General features: G+C 42.8%; 1 protein-coding gene across 1 annotated transcript in view; it reads left to right on the top strand.

Annotated features, from left to right (window-relative positions):
- FHIT (fragile histidine triad diadenosine triphosphatase) overlaps nucleotides 1–19,253 on the top strand; it is a 1,052,756-nt gene extending 1,033,503 nt beyond the window's left edge. Inside the window, 1 exon segment of the mRNA XM_062200182.1 lies at nucleotides 18,978–19,253. The gene's annotated coding sequence lies outside the window, so the exon portion shown is untranslated.
- The last annotated feature ends 1,864 nt before the right edge of the window (nucleotides 19,254–21,117 follow it).

Genomic DNA, 21,117 nt, shown 5'->3' with positions numbered 1-21,117 from the left:
TGGTAGACAGATAGCTATGAAGGGTCCTCAAAGACAGTTTGTGGAAGATGCACTTTTAGGAAAAATCCTTATGTGGATTTCAGCATCTTTTTTGCACCATAATAAATCTACCCTCATAATTATTCCATTTTTCTATGATCGTTGAGAAGTCCCCTCATACTGCCAATTCCCATCTCAAAAATGCATCTACCTACAAAAATTTTGTATAATGCCAAGGGTCTCACAGATCTTGTGACATGGGTTGCTATACAATACTGGGACACAACCAGACTGAAGACAGTTACTGCCTATCCTAAATGCACATTTCACTGGCACCCTGTATTTTATATGAAAACTCTGTGAACAACCTTCCTTAGGGAATATGGACCCCAGATAAAGATCCTCTCCTGTAAATAGATTCTTTTTCCTCTATAGAATGAGATAATCCAACATTAGAATTCCATAGTTCTTCATCTGGCCTGTGTATAAATGTGTTTATATATTAGGTTGCTGAATAGATCCAATGTAAATTTCAGGCAAAATTAGTAACAAAATTTCATCAACCACTGAGTCATGATTTTTAGCTGTAGGACACATTGCTTCTACTCTGTTGCCACTTGGAAAGGTAAACCTTTATTAGTTCAGAATCTGTGTACATTTCTTCTTTCTCTCAGCAACCCCAGTTTTAAAGTATTATATTTATAGCTGCAGCATTCCTGTTGTTCCAGTATGCTGTTGTCTCGGGCCCTTGCCCTCTGGAAGGCTGTTTCCATTCTCCCATATCAAATGTGTGTCAGCTCTGCACTCGGTTGCCTGAAGGGATCTAGCGTGGTGCAGCAGAAGTTCTCTTTCATATTTTATTTTTAATCTTGGCCACTGTTCACTTTCTCTCTGTATTTTTTTAAGAGTAAGGCTATTTTACCTAAGAACATACGCCCATGGGCATGACTGCAAACCTCTTCTGAACACCAGTGTGTCATTTTGGAGTAGCCTATTCAAATAGGGTCACAATTCTTCAGACTTGACTTCCCAGACTAAATTATTTTTTTTCTGGGTTTCCTCTGCAATGGGTACTTTGTTGCAGAGGTGAGAAAGCTCTAGGCTTTTCCTGAGGCTTCCTGTGTTGTGAAAATCTATCTTAGAACTATATTTTCTAAGAAATCTTCTTTAAGAAGATCTAAACTTACAACTCGAGATTCCTACATGCTGTGCATTTGCAGTTGGTGCTTTTTTCTTGTCTTGAGGCCTGACATCTCCTGTCTCCCAGGTAAATCTGCTTCTCTTGTTAGTCTTGCCAGAAAGATATTTACCCTGACTTGTAATACAAACTATTGCCACACTGCCTGTAATTTTTAAAATGAACTGGCATTTGTATCTTTCTTTAAGGGCTTTACTTACAAATGAGCATCAGTTTTCTGAGCAGGTACATGTAGGCAGTGACACGAGGAGGGATAACATTGTAGCACGCTACTAGGATTTGAGGTGGGAGGGACTTTAATTCAGGATCCCAAGATTTTGCCAAGACCTGTCCCATTATCTGAAGTATAATGGAACTAAATATACATAAAGGAAAGGAAAGGAAACAAACTATTATTATTATTATTAGGATTTTTGTCCTGCAAGTTTGACACCCACTTTTTCCCTTTTCAAAATGTACTTGCCCACACTACATTTTTATACAATGTGAAGTGGGTCATAGTACCTCTGGAATGTGTTAATAAATAGGGGGTCATGCAATATTTGTACATACTGAGACTTTAGAAATGCCCCGCTGTTTAGCAGAGATTGAGATCACCTTGGCCTCTCCAGCTTTCCTGATTAGCCCCTCAGCAGGACGTGAGGCTTAGGCCAATCCAGCTTAAAGACTTGGACAGCGCGCCCTCTGCAAGCCTGCACAACGCCAACAAGCACGGAGGCAGACTGGGCTCAGCCTGGGAATTGGTAACAGTCGCCAGCGCTCACGGAGAATTTACGAGACTGTCCGTTCTATTTATTATCAGGTCTTGTGGCTGATGAGGAAATAGAGCTTCCGTGATGGTAACTGTGATTCCAAGGTAAACGGTTAGTAAGTGATGAGGCCCAGATTGAACCCACACAGTCCAACCCCAGGGTCACTCTCCTTGTCTTTGCTGCATGGCTTGGAACGGAGCACACTCCTCTAACCAGTTCCCTCTGCCTGTCCCAGCTCCCTTGGTACCGTAAAAAATCCCTTTTAACCTTTTTACCTTCCCTGCTGTGAGGACTTCCCTTCTCATCCCCTGCTAGGTTTTAATACACACCTCCGTATTCCCACACTGCTCCGCACATTGTGGCCAGGTAGCAGCAGCCAACATGGCCCCTAACTTTTCTCTGCTTAGAAGATTTTTCAGTCCCTGCTGATTCCTGCCTAGGCTTCCTTCTCTTTTCTCTACCACCTGACCCTAGTAAAGTCTCTGAGCAGTTACACTGTAACCCACATTTCTATTTTTAGGGTTTGCCATTGTCTTTGGAGAAATAGCAGTGGAACTCAGAGTTCAAACTCAGAGCAAGTGCACTCCAGACCTGCTCCAGCCACTGAACCCATTCTCCATTTTTTCATCAGGCTGGCGGACACTAGGCAGGAATCCTTGCCCTTAACAGCCTATAAAGGAACAGGGACTGTAATAGGCAAAAGCAGCTCTCTGGTGAAGGCGTATTGTAGCCTGCCTGGCAACTCCTCCATAGGGCAGATACCCCTGTTCCATCTCTTCTTTATGTCAAACCCCAGGCTAATCCTCAGCATGACAAGAGCACCATCAGGCCTCCAAAAGTAACTATTCCAACTCTTTAAGCTGTCTCATGGTACCATCATGTCACCAGGGTTAGCTAAGTTATGTGAAGAATTTTTTTCATCTTTTGGTATTTTATTAGTTACTCTGCATATCCTTTTTCTGGAAGGAGATGCCTTTCAATCACAGTTTTTTGAGCCACAGTGAAAAGCAGACCTTGCCTTCACCACGCACAGGGAGGTCAACAGTGCAAGGGTTTCCAAATGAAACAGCAGTTGTCTCACTCTGCACCTGACAGATCCCTGATGAGGTTGGCATCCTCTGGTTCCAGGAATTCAGCATGCATTCTCTACACAGGTGAATTTATGCATTGGCTTCCTGCACACCAGGCTGAATTCCGGGATAGGGGATCTGTGATGGCTCTTTTAGATGGTGATATAAATCATATTAGATGGCATTGAATCTGCATTTCTTATCTAACCTTGCCTCCTCCTTCTTGGAGCATAGTATTTCTTTATGCTGATATTCAATATGTGGGTTTGATGCCTCTACACACTAGTGTTAGGTTTCCTACTAAATTGTAAAGCAACAAGTATGTACAAGAGGGGGAAGATTTGTCATCTCCCTGACCCTACCCCTTGCTGGATGGACGTGGGGTGTGTTGTGTGTGAAATATGCAAACATCTCCCCTAAGTCTGATGGAAGAGGCATAATGGGGTAGGTTTCCACACCCTGTTGTGTTAGCACAGTTCGTCTGTAATTCATCAAATGCTCTCTGTGCATGTTGGTATTTTATAGATACCTGGTTGCCACTAACGTACTTGTAACACAGCCATGCAATTTCGAAGCAACTGGGTCAGCCCAAAACAGCACAAGTAGCAGTTACAGATGTACTGTCCAGGCAAAATTATGATGCTGGAATTGTTTTTAAAAAAAAAAAACAAAACTCCATAATTTGAGTCATTGTACGGGAAAGGACAAGGTGGCCTATTTAGCATGAGGTCTGGTCTCTAAATTATACCTTTTTGAAATCTATCCTCTTGTCTGTAAAAAGTCTATCCTTCTCGGAGAATATCTTTCCTTAGCATGAGTAGCCTCTGATGAGAATGGGCCAGGAGAGTAGAAGTTCTCCAGGGAGATGGGTGTTTTTTGATTTTAGCTCTTGACTGATTGAATCCTAAATCCATTGGATAATCCCCACTAGGGGTCTAATCCATGCCAATAAAGGTGCTGGCCAGGACCCTTTCCACTGTCCCTGCATTGATGTGATAATAGATTTTCTTAAGCATTAAAATATACAATAGATGCCTAGTTTAAAGCTAAAGAAGCTCTATGCCAGAAAAAGGAAGGACCTAGTGTCTTAAAAGAACCAAGAAACTTCCTCCCTGCCTCTCCACTCCTTGCTTCTATTGGATTGTGCAGCCTCTACCCCTATTCGGATTGAATTACAGTTCTAGAACTTGATTTCTAGAGCAAGGAATTAAAAACTGTGATCTGGATTAGGTCAATTTAAACCAGGTCCCCATGGCCTAAACTGGACATGATAAATCATAGGAGTATAGATACTTCAGAAATCAACTCCAATGTCCCATTAAATTATTTGTTACCACAATCAGAAGGATGACCATCCAGCTATATTTTTTAAATTACTTTTTATAGCTATACTATCAAACAACCTACCACGAGTCCCAAAATGTGCTTTTCATTTTGTTAGATTTAAATGTTTTATCCAAATCCATCTTTCTCTAATATGCATGTAATAGTTTAGGCAAAAAATTTACACACAGTGATGGCTAGAGTATAATACAGAGCCCTTCTATTTAGATTCAGTTATATTGGTAATAAAAATAAATTAATTATAGGACACTAGTAATTTCTAATTTTTCAAAAAAACTTATGTGAGAGTCATAGAGGCAGATGAGCCCATTTCTGGGTCATTCCTCAAATGCTCACAGCAGTCAGAACTGGGCCAAGGCTGAAGCCAAAGCCAGAAGCATGGAATTCAAACCAGGTCTCCCACATGAGTAGCAGGAACACAACTAGTTGAGACATCACCACTGCTCACCAACTTCCACATTAGCAGCAAGCTAGGATCAGGATCCTTAGGTGAGTATTCAAAGCAAATACTCAGACAGGAGATATGGCTGTCACAGAGTTAGGCTAGAGCTACCTGTCCCCCTACCTCTCCAAGCTAATTTTAACCCTTGGGAGTTAAACTTGGGAATACATGGCCCATCAACACAGAGCCCTTTGCAGAAAAGTGGTACTTTTGGTATTTGGATTCTAAAGAGTTTCAGTGTTCACTTCCGCTTTGCCAAATGGTACTGAAATGCAATCAAAGCAGGAATTTTCATCCCTTCTTTATCTTACCTCCCAAAATAGATGACTGCATGAGAATCTGCAGATCTGCTACAGCAAAAGCCTTCCTCAGCTGTATCTGTTCAACTCTCAAGGCTTTGCTTCTCTGTGCCCCATGTAGTCCTCCCCCTCCAGGTTAATGTTTTGCATGGGCACTGCCAGAAGAGAGCATGGGAGGTTGATAGGCAAGGCTGTGAAAATTTGCATTAACAAGCTTGCGTCCCCATCACTTTTAATAAGTAAAATTTATGCAGTTCACTTGGCCCTCAGCCAGTCCTTACATGGTAAGCCCTCCATGGCTTTGGCATGCTGAGGCTTCAATCAACTTAGTGTGCAGGTGTTCAACCTCAATTATCAGTGCAAGATACACTTAGCAAAAGCAGCTCTTGATTGCCTTCTTCTAATTTTCATCCCTCTCTGATGCTTTGACAGATGGTTCTGTGTGTTCTGCTACCTCCAACCCATCCTGGGTAGTGGGCAGGGACTCTCTTACTTGTTTAAGTAATTAAGGTGAACACATTAGGGAGAAACAAGATTAGGGCTGAGGAGAACACATCTTGAAAATCAAAGTGTCTCCACCTGTCCAGGGATGGAATTAAAATTAGCTCCCTGTCCAACTATCTGTGATGTTCCCTCTGTCCTTTGCCCAATATCTTTATCTTCTCCTCATTTCTTTCAAGGCTAATTGAGGCAGATCATGCTCCCTGAAGAGGGCAGGAGCCACACAAAGGAAGAGAAAGACAGTGCTGGAGAAGCCACCAGGGGCTGAACCTCCATATTCTTGTAGCCAACTCCTTCAAGGAATGAATGCCTGTCGCCCTCTTCTATTCCCCCCAGGTCCCAGTAAACTAAACTGGTTGTTTTGGTTGAGCATTGCTCTCGTGGGGCTAAGCCTCACTTCCCTTAGTGGAGCCCCTAGAACCACCAGAAAAAGGTGATCTCTCTGCAGCAGGTACTTGTCTTATGCTTTGCATAGATGTCACTAGAATATGATTTGAAAATGCAAAGTGCTGATACCATGAACAGTATAACATTAGAAAAATTATATTCTAGACCATCTCCCTGGCAAAAGAGAAAAAAATTTATATTTTCACTCTCTTGGCCTAAGCACCAGGCATATCCACCACCAAATGAAAGTATGAAATACTCTGAGGTTTTCTAAGAATGATATCTGAATTGTCTGCCATTTTGGTTTTTACTTTCAATGTCTCCAATGTCTTTAAATAATTTAATGTCCTGAAAAAAAGGACCATCAGTTTATATCCACTGGCTGGCTAAGCTTTACATTCTAAAGAACAGAAACTAAATGATTGTCTTTTTCCTTTAGGAAAGAGAAGAGAGAGATGTGTGAAGGGTTGTAAGCCTATATTTAAACCCACATGCAAAAATGTATGTAGAAGTGTCCCTTAAAAACATTGCAACCCAATCTAGCCAAACTCAATTCAAATAATGATTAAACACTTATTATATGCAGAGATGAGGCTAGGTGCTTAGAGTAGAAAGGTGAGAAGTCATGGACCCATTTCCAAAATATTCTCAGTGTAACCAGCGCTGTGGCTCAACAGGTTAAAGCCCTGACCTACAACACTGGCATCCCCTATGGGCGCCAGTTCGATTCCTGGCTGCTCTACTTCTAATCCAGCTGTCTACTATCGGCTTGGAAAGCAGTAGAGGATGGCCCAAGTCCCTGGGCCCCTGCACCCACATGAGAGACTGGGAAGAAGCACCTGGCTCCTGGCTTCAGATCAGCTCAGCTCTGGCCATTGCGGCCACTTGGGGAGTGAACCATCGGATGGAAGACATCTCTCTCTTTCTCTGGCTCTACCTTTATCTGTATCCCTCCCTCCCTTCCTTTTTTAAAGATTTTATTTATTTATTTGAGAGGTAGAGTTACGGACACTGAGAGGGAGAGACAGAGAAAGGCCATCCCCAGATGGCCACAACAGCTGGAGCTGTGCCTATCCGAAGCCAGGAGCTTCTTCCGGTCTCCCATACGGTGCAGGGGCCCAAGCACTTGGGCCATCTTCTACTGCTTTCCCAGCCCATAGCAGAGAGCTGGATCGGAAGAGGGGCAGCTGGGATTAGAACTGGTGCCCATATGTGTTGCCAGCACCGCAGGTGGAGGATTAACCTACTGTGCCACAGCGCCACCCCCCTCCCCTCCCTCCCCATCAAGCAGGCTTTTGTTTCTCCCTTTACTTCCTCTGACTTACAAGGATGGAGACAGTATTTCGCTTAGATCCTAGGGTTACAGGAAGGATAACACCCAGTAATGGACAGCAAACCATTAAGTCAATATTGCAGATTCATTATTTTCGCTGTGGCTCATATACTCTTTTGAGGATTATCAATTGCTAGCATGTTGAGGTCATGAAATATCAGTTTAACTAGTAAATAAGAAGAAAATCTGTAAGGCAGGATTTTTCCAGCCACTAAAATGAAAACATGTGACTTCTACTTCTATTACTAACAGGCCAAATAATTTTACTCAAACCTCCCACTGTATTCAACTAGAGAGACTAAAAATTCTGTACAAAAAATCTCTTAGAGGTAACAAGGTAACAAAAGATTACATGAGGAGCCGAGGGAAGGCAGCAATCCATGGCAGTGAGTGCAGCATTTGGGTTGCTTTTCCACCGAGGGCATTTGTGAGTCTTGGAGAGATGCATGGAGTTAGAGCAATCAAGCCAGTTTTTCCAATGCCAGAGTCCTTGCTAAACCTCCACACCTGGGTGGGAATTCAAAGCTCTGAGAGAGTTATATCCTTGGAGCAAGAATGAAACCAGTTATAAACCAGCCCTCACGCCAGCTGCACCCCAACTGCAGATCTATCTGGGGCAGTTGAGAAAATCCCAGTTCTAGAAATTGAGTTAAGGTAATCCAAAATTGCTAATCCATTAGCCTCCTAGCAGGAGAAAGTAAAACCCTTTCTGGAAGAAAATACCAACAAACAGTCCTAAGTTCTTTCTACAATTGTGTCCAAATAGAATGCCTAGAATGTGTGTATGTATAGACAAACAGAGACAGCTGTAACAAAGCAAAGCATGTTATTATGGGCTAAGTGGAGTGTCTTCCCTAAAACTCTAAGCTTGAAGCGCCAACCCTCATGTGCGATAGCATTATGGGTGGGATCTTTGGGAAGTGATTAGATTTCCATGGTGTCATGAATGTGGGGATTCCCTGATGGGGTCAGTGCCTTTATAAGGAGAAGACAAGGGGTCATGTGAGAACACAGCCAGGTGACAGCTGCCTTGCAAGCCAAAACAAGAAGTGTCAGTGAATCCACCTCCAGTAGCACTTTGGTGTTGCCGTTTTCAGCTTCCAGAATTCTGAGAAATACGCTACTAGTCTATGGTGTTTTGTTGATGCCAATATTCTTTCTTTCTTTTTTCTTTTTCTTTCTTTTTTTTTTTTTTTTTTTTTTTTGACAGGCAGAGTGGACAGTGAGAGAGAGAGACAGAGAGAAAGGTCTTCCTTTTTGCCATTGGTTCACCCTCCAATGGCTGCTGTGGCTGGCGCATCGCGCTGATCCGAAGCCAGGAGCCAGGTGCTTCTCCTGGTCTCCCATGCGAGTGCAGAGCCCAAGCACTTGGGCCATCCTCCACTGCACTCCTGGGCCACAGCAGAGAGCTGGCCTGGAAGAGGAGCAACCGGGACCAGAACCTGGGGTGCCGGCACTGCAGGCAGAGGATTAGCCAAGTGAGCCACAGCACAGACCAATGCCAACATTTTCTATAACAGAAATAGAGACTAGTAGAATCAGAATCATAGGTTATCTTGAAATTGGAATTATCAGACAAGATGTTACAATAATTGTTTAGTTGGTCTATAGATGAAGACAAGATTTTTAAAAGTTTCAGCAGAGGGCTGGAATCTTAAAAAAAAAAAAAAAAAACAATGATGGGCAAAAGACTCAGAAAAAAAACTCTTGGACTGGAAAAATACAATAACCCAAGGACTGAATATAGCAGCACAGTTTCTGCATAGCTAAGAAGGAGGAATTCACTCAAAGATGAAAATGCCATAAAGTATCATGAAGACATAAAAAGAGAGTAGAGAAAGCACAGCAAAGGGCAGGAGATGTAGACTGTAATTTGTATATAGAAAACAGAGTAGAAGCTCTACCTAAAGAGATAATGGCCAAGACTTTTTCAAAATTTGGGAAAGCCATTAATTCCAAAATTCAAGAATATATCAAAACCAGAGGAAAAGTGACAAGTCTCCCCTTGCTTTGAAACATCATTATGAAGTTGCCAGAACTCAAAGGCAACGAGAAAGCTGTGAGACTTAAGACTGAGCAGAGCCCTTACTTGGAAAGGAGTAATATTAAACCAAAAGCAACAAAAACCAAACAGCTCACATCCATGAAATGACATCTCTATAAAGAGCCAAAAGCAAGTGATTGCCAAGCTAGATTTCCATACACAATTAAACTAATTTTTATGAATGAAGGTAAAGCAAATACATTTTCTGTACAAAGCTGACAGACTTAATCACCAACAGAGTCATGAGAGGAATTCTAAAGAAGAAACCAAGTCAGACTAGAAACTGCTTTGTCCTGAATGAGGACTGGAACTGCAGCTACATCAAAAAGTGTGTTGCCAGGGCAGAGAACTTTTCTTCTGCTAAGGGCCATTTGGATATTTATAGCATCATTCTCAGGCCGTACAAAATTAGCCACTTAAAACATAGCCTGATATAAATGTGTTGAATTTCAAGTTCTGCCTGCAGTTCCCTTGGCAAGGCCAGGCCAAATGATTCTGCATGATCCTCCCCTAGTAGAGTGATTTAGTTGTGACTTAAATATATTATTTAGGAAAAAAGCTGAGAGTTAATGTGCTAAATACCTTTCTGGAAAAAAAGAACCACAAAATTAGACAAAAAGAGATAATAAAGATAAGTCAACAAATAATGAGTTATAAGGGTACTTCAAAAATCTCAAGGAAAATAGCATTGGAGAAAAGTTCATGTCTAAAAGTTTAAAAAGCTTATGAAAATGCATATTATAGAAAAAAACATGGAGTGGTTCCAAAAAGTTTTAACTCCATTTTTCCTCAACTTTTTAAAGTGCCCTTATGGAAAATACCAGTATAATCAAGAAGATCAATGAAACCACAGATAGCTTCTTTGAAAAGAAAGCAAGCACAGGAAACTCTATTAGAAATACAGTGGCAACCTTCTGTATAGAGAGTGCAGCTAGTAAAAAGGACAGAGTATAATCACATGAGGAGCAAGTTTGCAGGAGCGGAGAACATGCCCACCAAGTGTATAAGGCCTGCAAGATTATTTGGTCTGACCCTGCCAAGACAACCACAGGCATTCAACAAATATATAGCAGGCCTGCTTTTAAGTTGATAATTTTTTATGTCCTATGAATGATGTTATAAATTTCCGAAAGACCCTGGAAGAAACAAGTTTCCCACCCTTGTTTAAAGCAAAATATTTGAAAAATTGCAAGTTTGAAAATAGGCCAGTTTCTAGAAAAATACAGTTTATCCAAACTGATGCAATGTGAAAAGGATGAATAATGTAATAACTGAAGAAAATGATTCTGAAATAAATACTTCCCACAAAGGACTCATCAGGCCAGGGAAGCTTTCTGAGTGGATTCTACCACATAATTGAGAAATCAAAGGGAATTCTGGCAGAACATAGGGAGGAAAAAAGATTTTGTTCTGCTGCCTAAATCATTTTACGAGCTACCCTGCAAATGAACCTAGCATGACCATTACAGAAAGGAAACTTCTTGACTACTTGTACACAAAAACAAAGATGCCAAAGTTCTAAGAGACGTCAGAAAGATGGAAGACTAATGGATTATTATGCATATAATTATTATGCATATAATCCACAAATACAATGAAAGATAGGCTACATAATGACCAGTGCAACTTTGATTTCACATTAGATTCTCAAATCATGCCTTTTTTACCATGATAGGATCATCTTAGTAATGCAGCTCAATTATTGATCAAATTCAACATCTAACGTAATAAATACAAAATTTTAGGAAAGCTATAACCAGAAGGGAATTTATACTTTAAGGGTGACATGTTTTATACTGGAGATTGAAAATAAGACAATGTAGTAAGAGCTGGATGGAACACCAGCATCCCAGATGACAATGCCTGGGTTTGAGTCTCCGCTCTGCTCCTGATTCCATCTCCCTGCTAATGTGCACCTTGGGAGGCAGATGACAGCTGAAATAGTTGCATCCACATCACTTGTGTGGGAGACCTGGACTGGCTTCAGTCTCTGCCATTGGTGTATCAAGAAGTGTAGGGATCTCTCTCTCTCTAACCCTTTCCCTCCTTCCGTGTGTATATTTGTGTCAAATAAATTTTTTAAATGAGATAAAAACCCAACAATGTATCAGAGAGATCATTCACCTAGATCAAGTTAGATTTAGCCCTGGTATGCAGGGATGGTTCAACATACAGAAACAAATAAATGTGATATGTCTCATTAACAAATCTAAGAATAAAAACCATATGATTATCTTAATATATGCAAAGAAAATTTTTATTAAGCAAAAAGAACATAGAAGAAAGGGAAGGAAGACATTGACTTTACTGCCTGGTCTATTTTCTGGCTAGATACTGATTTATTCTGTAATAGGCTTAAACAAAAGACTAATCACTACCTATAATCTATCCAGACACAGTGCTAGTGTATCAGAGAGCCCCTTCCCTTCCTTGTGGCCATCCTCTGGGCCATACTGGCCATCCTGGCCCACTAGATCATTATTTCTTGTTGATGTCACTTAGGGAATGCACTAGTCATTCCAAACTCTGTATATATAGACTGTATCTCCATTAAGTACCCCTACAACACTGCAGAATGGACGGGCTTTCATGTGTGCACAGTGAGACCGACAGCAGCTCTGTGACTTGTCCAAGCACTCACAGGTTCTACTTGGAGAGTCAGAGTTCAAATCTGAGCAGTTTGACTCTGGCACCAACACTCAGGTTTGTACTAACATTTTGGTGGGTTTCAATTTAGAAACAACCTGCCCTGGAAAAAGTCTAGCTAGTTGAAGTCAAGAACCGTACAGGGAAATTGGGATGCAAGGTGTAGCCTACTCTCACTTCTTCACTAAATCACAAAAAACGCCAGCATTTGATGACTCCCATGCTGGGTACTTTGTGTAGGTCTTTATCCAGACATCACAGCCACCCTGCCTGAGGGACAGTGCTGTCTCAAATCCACACCTCCCTCCCACCCCCAGCAGCTGTTCCAGATGGAATACTTGTCTGAACCCTGAAGCTACACTTAGTGAATGAACCATAGCTAATCAACCTTGGACCGTAATGCCCTAAGTATTGCATTCTTGAGGTCAGTGAAGACTCCCAAGCACTCTACATAAAACCTTTTCTTGAGGCTTCCTCCAGAGATAGGGGGATCTTACCAAGAGTCTACAATACTTCTTTGATTTTAAAACATTTCTAAGACTACTGAAGACTTCAAGCAGAGAACAGGTTGGGACACAGTAGAAATATGAACTTGGAACTACCAGTCTAATCTAATGATCACCATTCTGGGAATGTGATCCCAGCTTGGCCAGTCAGAGTTTTCCCTACTAGTTGGTGAATGAATACCAAATGAGGGGGCTGTTGCAGTAGGTTAATCCTCCGCCTGCAGCACTGGCATCCCATATGGGTGCCGGTTCTAGTCCCGGCTGCTCCACTTCCCATCCAACTCTCTGCTATGGCCTGAGATAGCAGTAGAAGATGGCCCAAGTCCTTGGGCCTCTGCACCCGTGTGGGAGACCCAGAAGAAGCTCCTGGATCCTGGCTTCGGATCAGCGCAGCTCCAGCCAATGAGGCCATCTGGGGAGTAAACCAACAGAAGAAAGACCCTTCTGTCTCTACCTCTCACTGTCTGTAACTCTACCTCTCAAATAAAAAAATAAAATCTTTTTTAAAAATACCCAGTGATAAGCCCTTGACTGGGATGATATTGAGGTTCTTGGAAGTCTTCCTTCTCAACATGGGGAAAAGTCTCGGGTAGGAGAAGTCCTCAGAGTTAAGAGAAATGAGAGGTAAAGAGAGGGGAGATGAGAGCCTTTTGCTTTCTCACCTCTATTCAACCCTCTAGGTAACAGAGCAATGAGCCACAGCTTATACAGAGGTATATTTCAAGATAAAATTATCTTGTTGTCAACAGAATTTAGGCTACAGAGACTATTTCCTTCCCTAGGGATCTTTGTGGCCTTGAAGTTCTAGAATCCAACCACTAGCCCTGCCCTATAGGAGCTGGTAGTGATCTGAAGGAGTAAGAATGACTGAAGAACAAGCATGTGTATAACTGACTTCTGTGCAAGGTGGTGGTACAATGTCGACCATACGTATAAACTCATCAGCTTCTTTTCCTTATCCCTTTATAAGGTACTTGACTTTGTGTCAATCATATGTAACCCTCCATGCCCACACACACAAAACATGCCCTTCAAGAGTCACCCCACAGTCCACGATGAGCCAATCAATTTTACTGGGTATTTAAGAGATTTTTCCAAGTGTGGGAGTCAGTGCCTAAGATGATAGATCATGTAATAATTACAGCATGAAAAAACCCGATTGAGGATTCTCTTTCAGCCAGCAGGTGCCTTTAGGTCAAGAAGGTCTATAAAAAATGGCAGATCATTTTCATTCCTTTAAGACAGGCAAAAATGACTTTGAATGTAATTAGATGTTCTTACTAGTTTCCCTCTGCTAATGCTCCACACCGTGTGCCAATGAGGCCTGCAAGAAAGTTCAGAACTGTTGGCATTTGGAGCTGCAAATTAATGGTGTGGTATTGCTTTGAAAAACTGACAGCCATGATGTGGCTTGAATCATTTTTTTCCATTAGAAATGATAAGCCAGAATTCCAGCCATAGGAAAGGGAGCTAATAGGCAAAAGTCTGGGCAGCTGTTAGAACTTTGTCCTTATGCTTTATTCAGCCTCCCTGATGGCTCCTGCAGGTTCCAGGGTTGCTGATTTCGGGTAAGGAATATGCTCCATGTACTGAATAAGAATTTATCTTTGATTCCTCTGTCCAAGTTTTGCTTTATTTGTCTCAAGGATCTGTTACCTGTCAGGGTGTGTTTACTTTTGAAGCAGAAACTCTCATGGATGGTAAATTACAGTTCAGCTCCTTTAATTCTGTAGAAGGATGGGGCTCAATGGAAATTAAAAGTAGTGCAAAAATTTAGATGATCAGTATTTTTAGTAAAACTTAAGAACTTCCCTTGTTCTGGCTATTATTTCATGATACTGCTGTTAAAAATATAACTTCTTTATATAGAATGTCATACATCAGCTGTTGCCTATGATTCTTAAAATACATATCTCTACCCTCAAACTCACTCAAGGTCACACAATAAAATGAGCGCATTAAACAGAAAATGTGTTACAATTATGATCCTTTTAAATGGGAAGCCAGCTTATGTCCCTTCCTCCATACTTTGCAGTGCCAACCAGATACTAATGGCAAGAAGCCCTCACAGGCCACAGTAAAGGCTTGAGAACAATTTCATCTCCCATGACAGTGCCCTCCACCACCACCACCACCACCTCCTCCTGTTCCAGCCTCCTTGCTGTTACTGGATCCCATCAAACACCAGTCCATCTCAGGGCCTTTGCACTTCTTGTCTCCTTCTGCCTGGCATGTTTTCCCTTCCATCTTCCATGCAGGATCCAGGTGACTGAAGTGTCACTCCTCCGAGTGCCCCATCTAAAGTAGCCTTCCTATTTCCTTCTGTCCCCTTCCCATTATCTTCCCTGAGCATGGGATTGCCAGTGATGGGGAAGAAGGCAGGCCCCTGACTGTAGTCCTTGCCTCCTGGACCATGTGGTTGGGCTTCAGAAAGGGGCTTGGCTTTCCAGCCCTCATACAGGACACAGTGGTTCTTCATATCCATAGGAGTCGCTTAAAGGGAAAAAAAAATCCCTAAATCCCCAGAATTGAGTGACCCACTATCTCTCCTATCATCGGACAGGTCAGCTTTGATGACCCTACTGGGAAAAATTAGAGACCGAGCATGGAGGGGCTGGAAAGGAGTTTAAAGCACGTATAATTCAATCGATGTTTTTACAAAGAAATAAACTACTGCTCAGAGAGGGCATGTCTTGCCCATATTCACAGAGACAGAGCCTGGAAACAATACAGCTTCAATCAGACCTTTTGCATTTGCAATCTGTTTCTGAGCACACAGAGAGACAGGTGCACAGAGAGTCCCCTGATGATGCTTCTCTGCAAGATGTTAGAAGCCTTTTGTCTATGTTCATCTCGGTCCTATCACAGTCTGCAGTGTCCTATAAGGTCTGGAGTCTCAGGAAGAGCAGGGTGCTATGAAATGAACTCTATTCATGGTAGCCATCAACTGGGTTTTCTTGCCATTTTCAACCCTTGACCTTTTGGTCTCGAATAGAGCTTGAGCATCATCCAGGTCCACCTATTTGCAAGTCACAGCAGTAGAGTATAACTTATCTGACCATAAATTTTTGGCAAAGGGGCTTGCTCAAAGTAATAGACTTTAATCCATTCGCCAAAGGATGTTACGGGATTGTAATCTGAGCTCACATACAAGGCAAAATGAACAGAGTGGTACCCATGTTGGTATCTTTTAAAAGGCAGATTAGAAAATATATATAGTAACCCTATTAGTTAAGTATGCTAAACCTTGATACATTCTCAATGCAACGATCCTTGAGTATGTGTCTATAATCCCTCAGCAAATATGCCTTTTATTCAATCACAGATTTGTACACACTCCAGCCACAAGTGTCATTAATTAAATAATACACTCAGCAAACTCTTGGAGCCATTAATTAACAGAAGTAGCCTGCTCCATGCACGGCCCTAAATTCTTTCAGAACAAGGAGCACAACCGAGAGGGACGGGCTACACTGGAAGGTCACCCTCAAAAGCTGTCAGAGAAGGTGAAAGACAAAACATGCACACCTTCTAGCTTTTCCTTTACCCTTTCGGAGGACTTGAAGAAGGGGAAAATATTCACATTGTAGGAACTTTCTATTTCAAAATTAGTTTCTCTCATGAAAGACGCAAGTAAATAGAATGTAATCCTTTTTCATTTCGACTGAGTTGTGGAGAGGGGGTAATATCAGCTGAAGATTTAGAGACAAATAAAACCTGCTCTTCCCACGTTCTGCAAGGAGAAGAAGGTCTTTGAGGGAGAGACTTGGCCAGGAACAGACACAGAAGAGGATACAAACATAACCCACCCAGAAGACAGAAGCTGTGCTGGCTTCAGGTGGGCACTCAGAGAATGCCCCAAATGGCACGAGTGTTCCAGGGCAGGGTCTGCCCTTCTTCTCCACCTTGCCACCCCATCCAGCCTCAAAGGGGATGCAGCTTTGTCTGCTGGGAGGTGAACAGCTCTACTGGGCTGAGGTAAATCACTCACAGCTACAAGCCCTGGGATCATCTCTCCTGGAGTGTTTGCTCAGCTTAGAGTTTCATTGATTCCCCACCTTATCCCAGAACAACTGCCTGAACCCCTCTCTATACAGGGTCCCAATCTGCTTTCTATGCCCTCAAGGAAGGAAAACAATGAGTTGGAAAAGGAACCTGGTTTAAATGAAAGCTATTTGTTTTGTATTTGAAAGGCCTAGAAACACAGAGATCTTTCATCTACTGAGTGCTGCACATGTTCACTCTCTGAGCTCTGCATGGAAGGTAGACTGTGCTTCCCACAGACATTCCGGCCACTTGGGGAAATGAAACTACGAAAGGCACAGCTGTGAGAAGTGAGGCAGAGCTCCGTATGCCAGGGCCGTGTGAAGGCCAAGTCACAGAGGCACAGTAAGCAGACTGACAGAAAGTTCACAGAGAAGCACAAACTGCAGGGCTGGCACTGGGAGGGGCAGGTGTGAGACATAACACTGGGCCACAGTGTTTAGAAGACCAAAAATAAAACTGAGGCAAATCTCCTAGGATATAAATCTGCCCTCGACAGGCGAAGCACAAGAAAAGAGAGGGCACATCCATTTTTGGGCCTGCACAGGTGCCTCTGACTCAAAGTTAATAATTGTTCAAGGACAAGGGCAATGATGAATGACTGCAGGATGACCTGTACCTCCAGCAGGTGGGTGGTGCTGTGTAAAGTCAAGAATGATCCCATCGTCATATAGGAATGAAACCCTTTCCCCAGGGTGGGCAACTGACTTGTATGAGTGCCCCCTCTCCATTTCTCATTACAGCCATCATGGGCCCCAGGGGAACAGATCCTGACTTCAGATGAGCAGTCTGGATGTAGGTTAGAATCTGAACTGATTTGGCTCTGTGTTCTAGATCCCACAAGGGACCAGATATAATTTCAAGGGGATACTTCGCTCTCTGTTGCCAACTTGTAGGAAAAATATAGTTCTAGACTCTAAAAGGCAATGGAGGATGAAGGGACTATGGCTTCCTCCCCAAGGTAGGTTTGAATGGACCCATATTGTATATATCCTTGTAGTACATGGTTGAAACAGCCAGGGGGATGGGGCTTCCCACCCCAGCTTCCCAGGTCTATGTCTGCAGCATTGCTCACAAAGCCACAAATACCCATAGCAAATAATCTATGAAAAGCAAAGTAAATATTCACTGAAATATTTTGAAAACAGTGAAAGGGAAAATCCATTTGTGAGTCTCAACGATATTTCTCCAGATCTCTTTAGAGATCAGGACATAGTAGAGACCCATTCTGCTCCTGCTACCCTTCCTTGCATTAGTCCCCAAATTTTATCAATCAAATCCAAGTCTTCATCTTTGACCCCCTTCTATCTAATTTTCCATCCTGTGATTTCAGTGTCCTCTAAGCCAATAACCCCAGCTACCTTATTTCCTGACCACACCAATTGTACTAAAGCCAGTAACTGGTAGAGCAAAGGCTCCCGCAGAGAGGTGAGCTGAGAGCATGGAACACGTTTCCCTCTTCTCCTGTGTTGGGATTTAAGCCACAGTGCCACTGTACCACCAAGGAATTTTCTGGCTTAAGAAGATGAAACACCATTCTCCCTTCTTTACTGCTTTGTGGGCAAAGACTGTTTTACAGCTGGCTCTTAACCTTGGCTAAGCAAAGCTAATTCTGCTCCATAGCAGCTCAACATTTCCTCACATTCAGGGGCTGGGCACCTCACACTATGCAGAGAGAAAGAAAGATTAAAAAAAAAAAAGATTCCTGGGGTGGGCAATTGGTTTGGTGCAGATAACATGTGCAGTGCCCACATCCCATAGTCACAATGCCTGGGTTTGACTTATGGTTCTGTTCTGGAGTCTACCTTCATGATGAGACACACCCTGGAATAAGTCCCTATCACCCATATGACAGACCCAGATCAAGTTCCCAACTCTCATGTTCAACTTGGCCCAACCCTGGCTGTTGTCAGCATTTAGGGAATGAATCAGCAGATGGGAGATCTCTGTCTTTCTCTATGCCTTTCAAATTAATAAACAAACATCAAAACTCAAACAGAATACAAAAATTCTTGGGCTTTTACCCAGACCTTCCAAGTTGCAATGTGAGGGGACAGAGTCCAGAAATCTGTGTTTTGCACAGGCTCAGTAGGTAATTCTGCCAGTGTGTGTTTGGAAACCCATTCATACCCAATGAAGAAAGGTTGAAAGTAGTTTTGTGTGTATGGTCTAAGTCCATAACATAGTTTCTAAGGAAGGCCATGCAGCTGACCTCCAGAAACCTGGGCTAGGGGCAGAGGCCACAGACAGCACGGATACCCAACAAGCCTATAGTCCATGCTTTCTACCCTCTTTAGCATGGCCTCTTTCAAAATGTTCATGGCAATCTCACAGATTAGCAGCAAACACACTTACAGTTGGCTTATCGCCATGACTCAAAAAATCCTACCGGTTCTAACTAAGCATCTGTTTTTATTTTCTGTTATTTCCAGGCATGAAAGTAAGCTGAACATCTCCCAAGGCATAAGGAAATGGGCCTCATTCTTTAAGACACTCCAGCGGCAGAAAGCTCAGCAGACTGTATGACGTCCAACAGTTCTGCAAACTTGTGCGAAGCATTTTACTACACTTGTGCGGGCCATTGGGGTTATGATGACAGACGGACGATCTTCAAAACAACAACACTGACAACCCTCCAGACTTCCCTGGCTATATCTGTAGAATAGAACCTTGTCTAAATTGTACCTTGGCCTGGATGCAAATAAAATGGTAGCTAAAATATTTATCATGTGTGCTGGCAAAATTCAACATTGATATGTGGGTGGCACTGCAAGGCACAGCTAGGCAAAGTCCATCTCTTAGAACTGGCTTGCTTCCTGTAAGCCAGTGGTTTTGTTAAGGCAGAGTTATGAGTTAGTGAGTTTCCATTTCGGTGGGTAAGACAAGAGAACAAGAAACGTACGTTATTTCCTCAGTTATATTCTGTGCCTTCCTTCAGTGCAAAGAAGCAAAGCTAAAAGAGCTTAAGGTAGAAAATTAGGTTCAGGAAACAAGCAAATGTGCAATGCAGTGATCAGATAGCTAGGACTAAGTAGCTGGAGAGGTAGGAATGAAATGAAGACGAACAGGAAAGCTTCCAGTTTGGTGCAGCAAGTATGCCTCTTGCCCGAGATAACAGTTTCTTTAAGGGAAGGTGGCGAAGTGGGCTTTTTGTTAATAAAAGGGTAGAATAAGAGTTATATAAAAAAATAAAGCACATCCATAGCCATGCTACAAAAATCCAAAAATAGGATTTGTCTTTTTCACAGAAAAACTTGAGAATCTGCTAGGCTGATAGGTCACTCCTGACCCTTGCAACAATTTCTCCGATATATGGTACACGAGGTTCCTATGGCTGCTCTAACAAATGACCATAACCAGGTGACCAACAACAACAAAAGCTTATTCCATCACAATTCTAGAGACCAAAATTCCAGAATCCAGTAGGGCTGTGATGTCTCCAGAGGCTCCAGGAGAGAATCCATTCCTTGCCTCATTCCTGGCTGCTGGAGATGTCTGGCAGCTCCTGGCATTCCCTGGATTCAAGCCAGTCTCTCTCCTGAACTATCTATTGAGTTGGAAGGCTCATCATTTGTATTAATGTACAAAGAGAAATAGGAAGGGGTGCCTAAAGAAAGGCAATATCCAAGTTTCCTCAAGTTTACAGCAACCCTTTAATCATGCAAATCAAGGTAACTAATGACATTTATGGAACTTAATAACATGACCAAGGAAGATGGATCCCCAACATGCTGACTTTTATCCTGAAGACAATGTGTTAAACAAAGGGTTAATGATTACCTACACCAGAAATAACACAAGGTAAGATAACTAACATGTAATTACTTATAGCGATTAACCTGGGTCTTCTTCCTTGGTGCGACCACTACCATAACCCCTTGATCATGGTCCCATTCATGTCGTTCATTGCAGTTCTGAAACACTCTGGATGACCTATTGTGCACCAGACTTGAAGGCTCAGCAGCCAAAAGTGTGTGGCTCCTAATGTGTAAAACACAGCAACTGCTGTGGTCTGAATGTCTATGTCCCTTAAAGTTCCTAATCACCAATGTGATGGTATCAACAGGAGGTAGGGTCTTTGGGAGGTGATTGGGTCATGTGGACAGAGACTGTGTTAAAAGAAGCCTCAGAGGCCGGCGCCGCGGCTCAATAGGCTAATCCTCCGCCTAGCGGCGCCGGCACACCGGGTTCTAGTCCCGGTCGGGGCACCGATCCTGTCCCAGTTGCCCCTCTTCTAGGCCAGCTCTCTGCTGTGGCCAGGGAGTGCAGTGGAGGATGGCCCAAGCCCTTGGGCCCTGCACCCCATGGGAGACCAGGATAAACACCTGGCTCCTGCCATCGGATCAGCGCGGTGCGCCGGCCGCAGCGCGCTACCGCGGCGGCCATTGGAGGGTGAACCAACGGCAAAAGGAAGACCTTTCTCTCTGTCTCTGTCTCTCACTGTCCACTCTGCCTGTCAAAAAAAAAAAAAAAAAAAGAAGCCTCAGAGAGTTGCCTGGTGCCTTTCTACCATGCGAGGACGCAGTGAGAGGGCACCATCTATGAACCAGGAAACAAGGCCTCACCAGACAT

The sequence above is a fragment of the Lepus europaeus genome, chromosome 9, assembly GCF_033115175.1.
Source record: "Lepus europaeus isolate LE1 chromosome 9, mLepTim1.pri, whole genome shotgun sequence".
Taxonomy (NCBI): Eukaryota; Metazoa; Chordata; class Mammalia; order Lagomorpha; family Leporidae; genus Lepus; species Lepus europaeus.
Note: the sequence above shows the minus strand (reverse complement) of the source record. Positions and strands in the feature narration are given on the sequence as shown.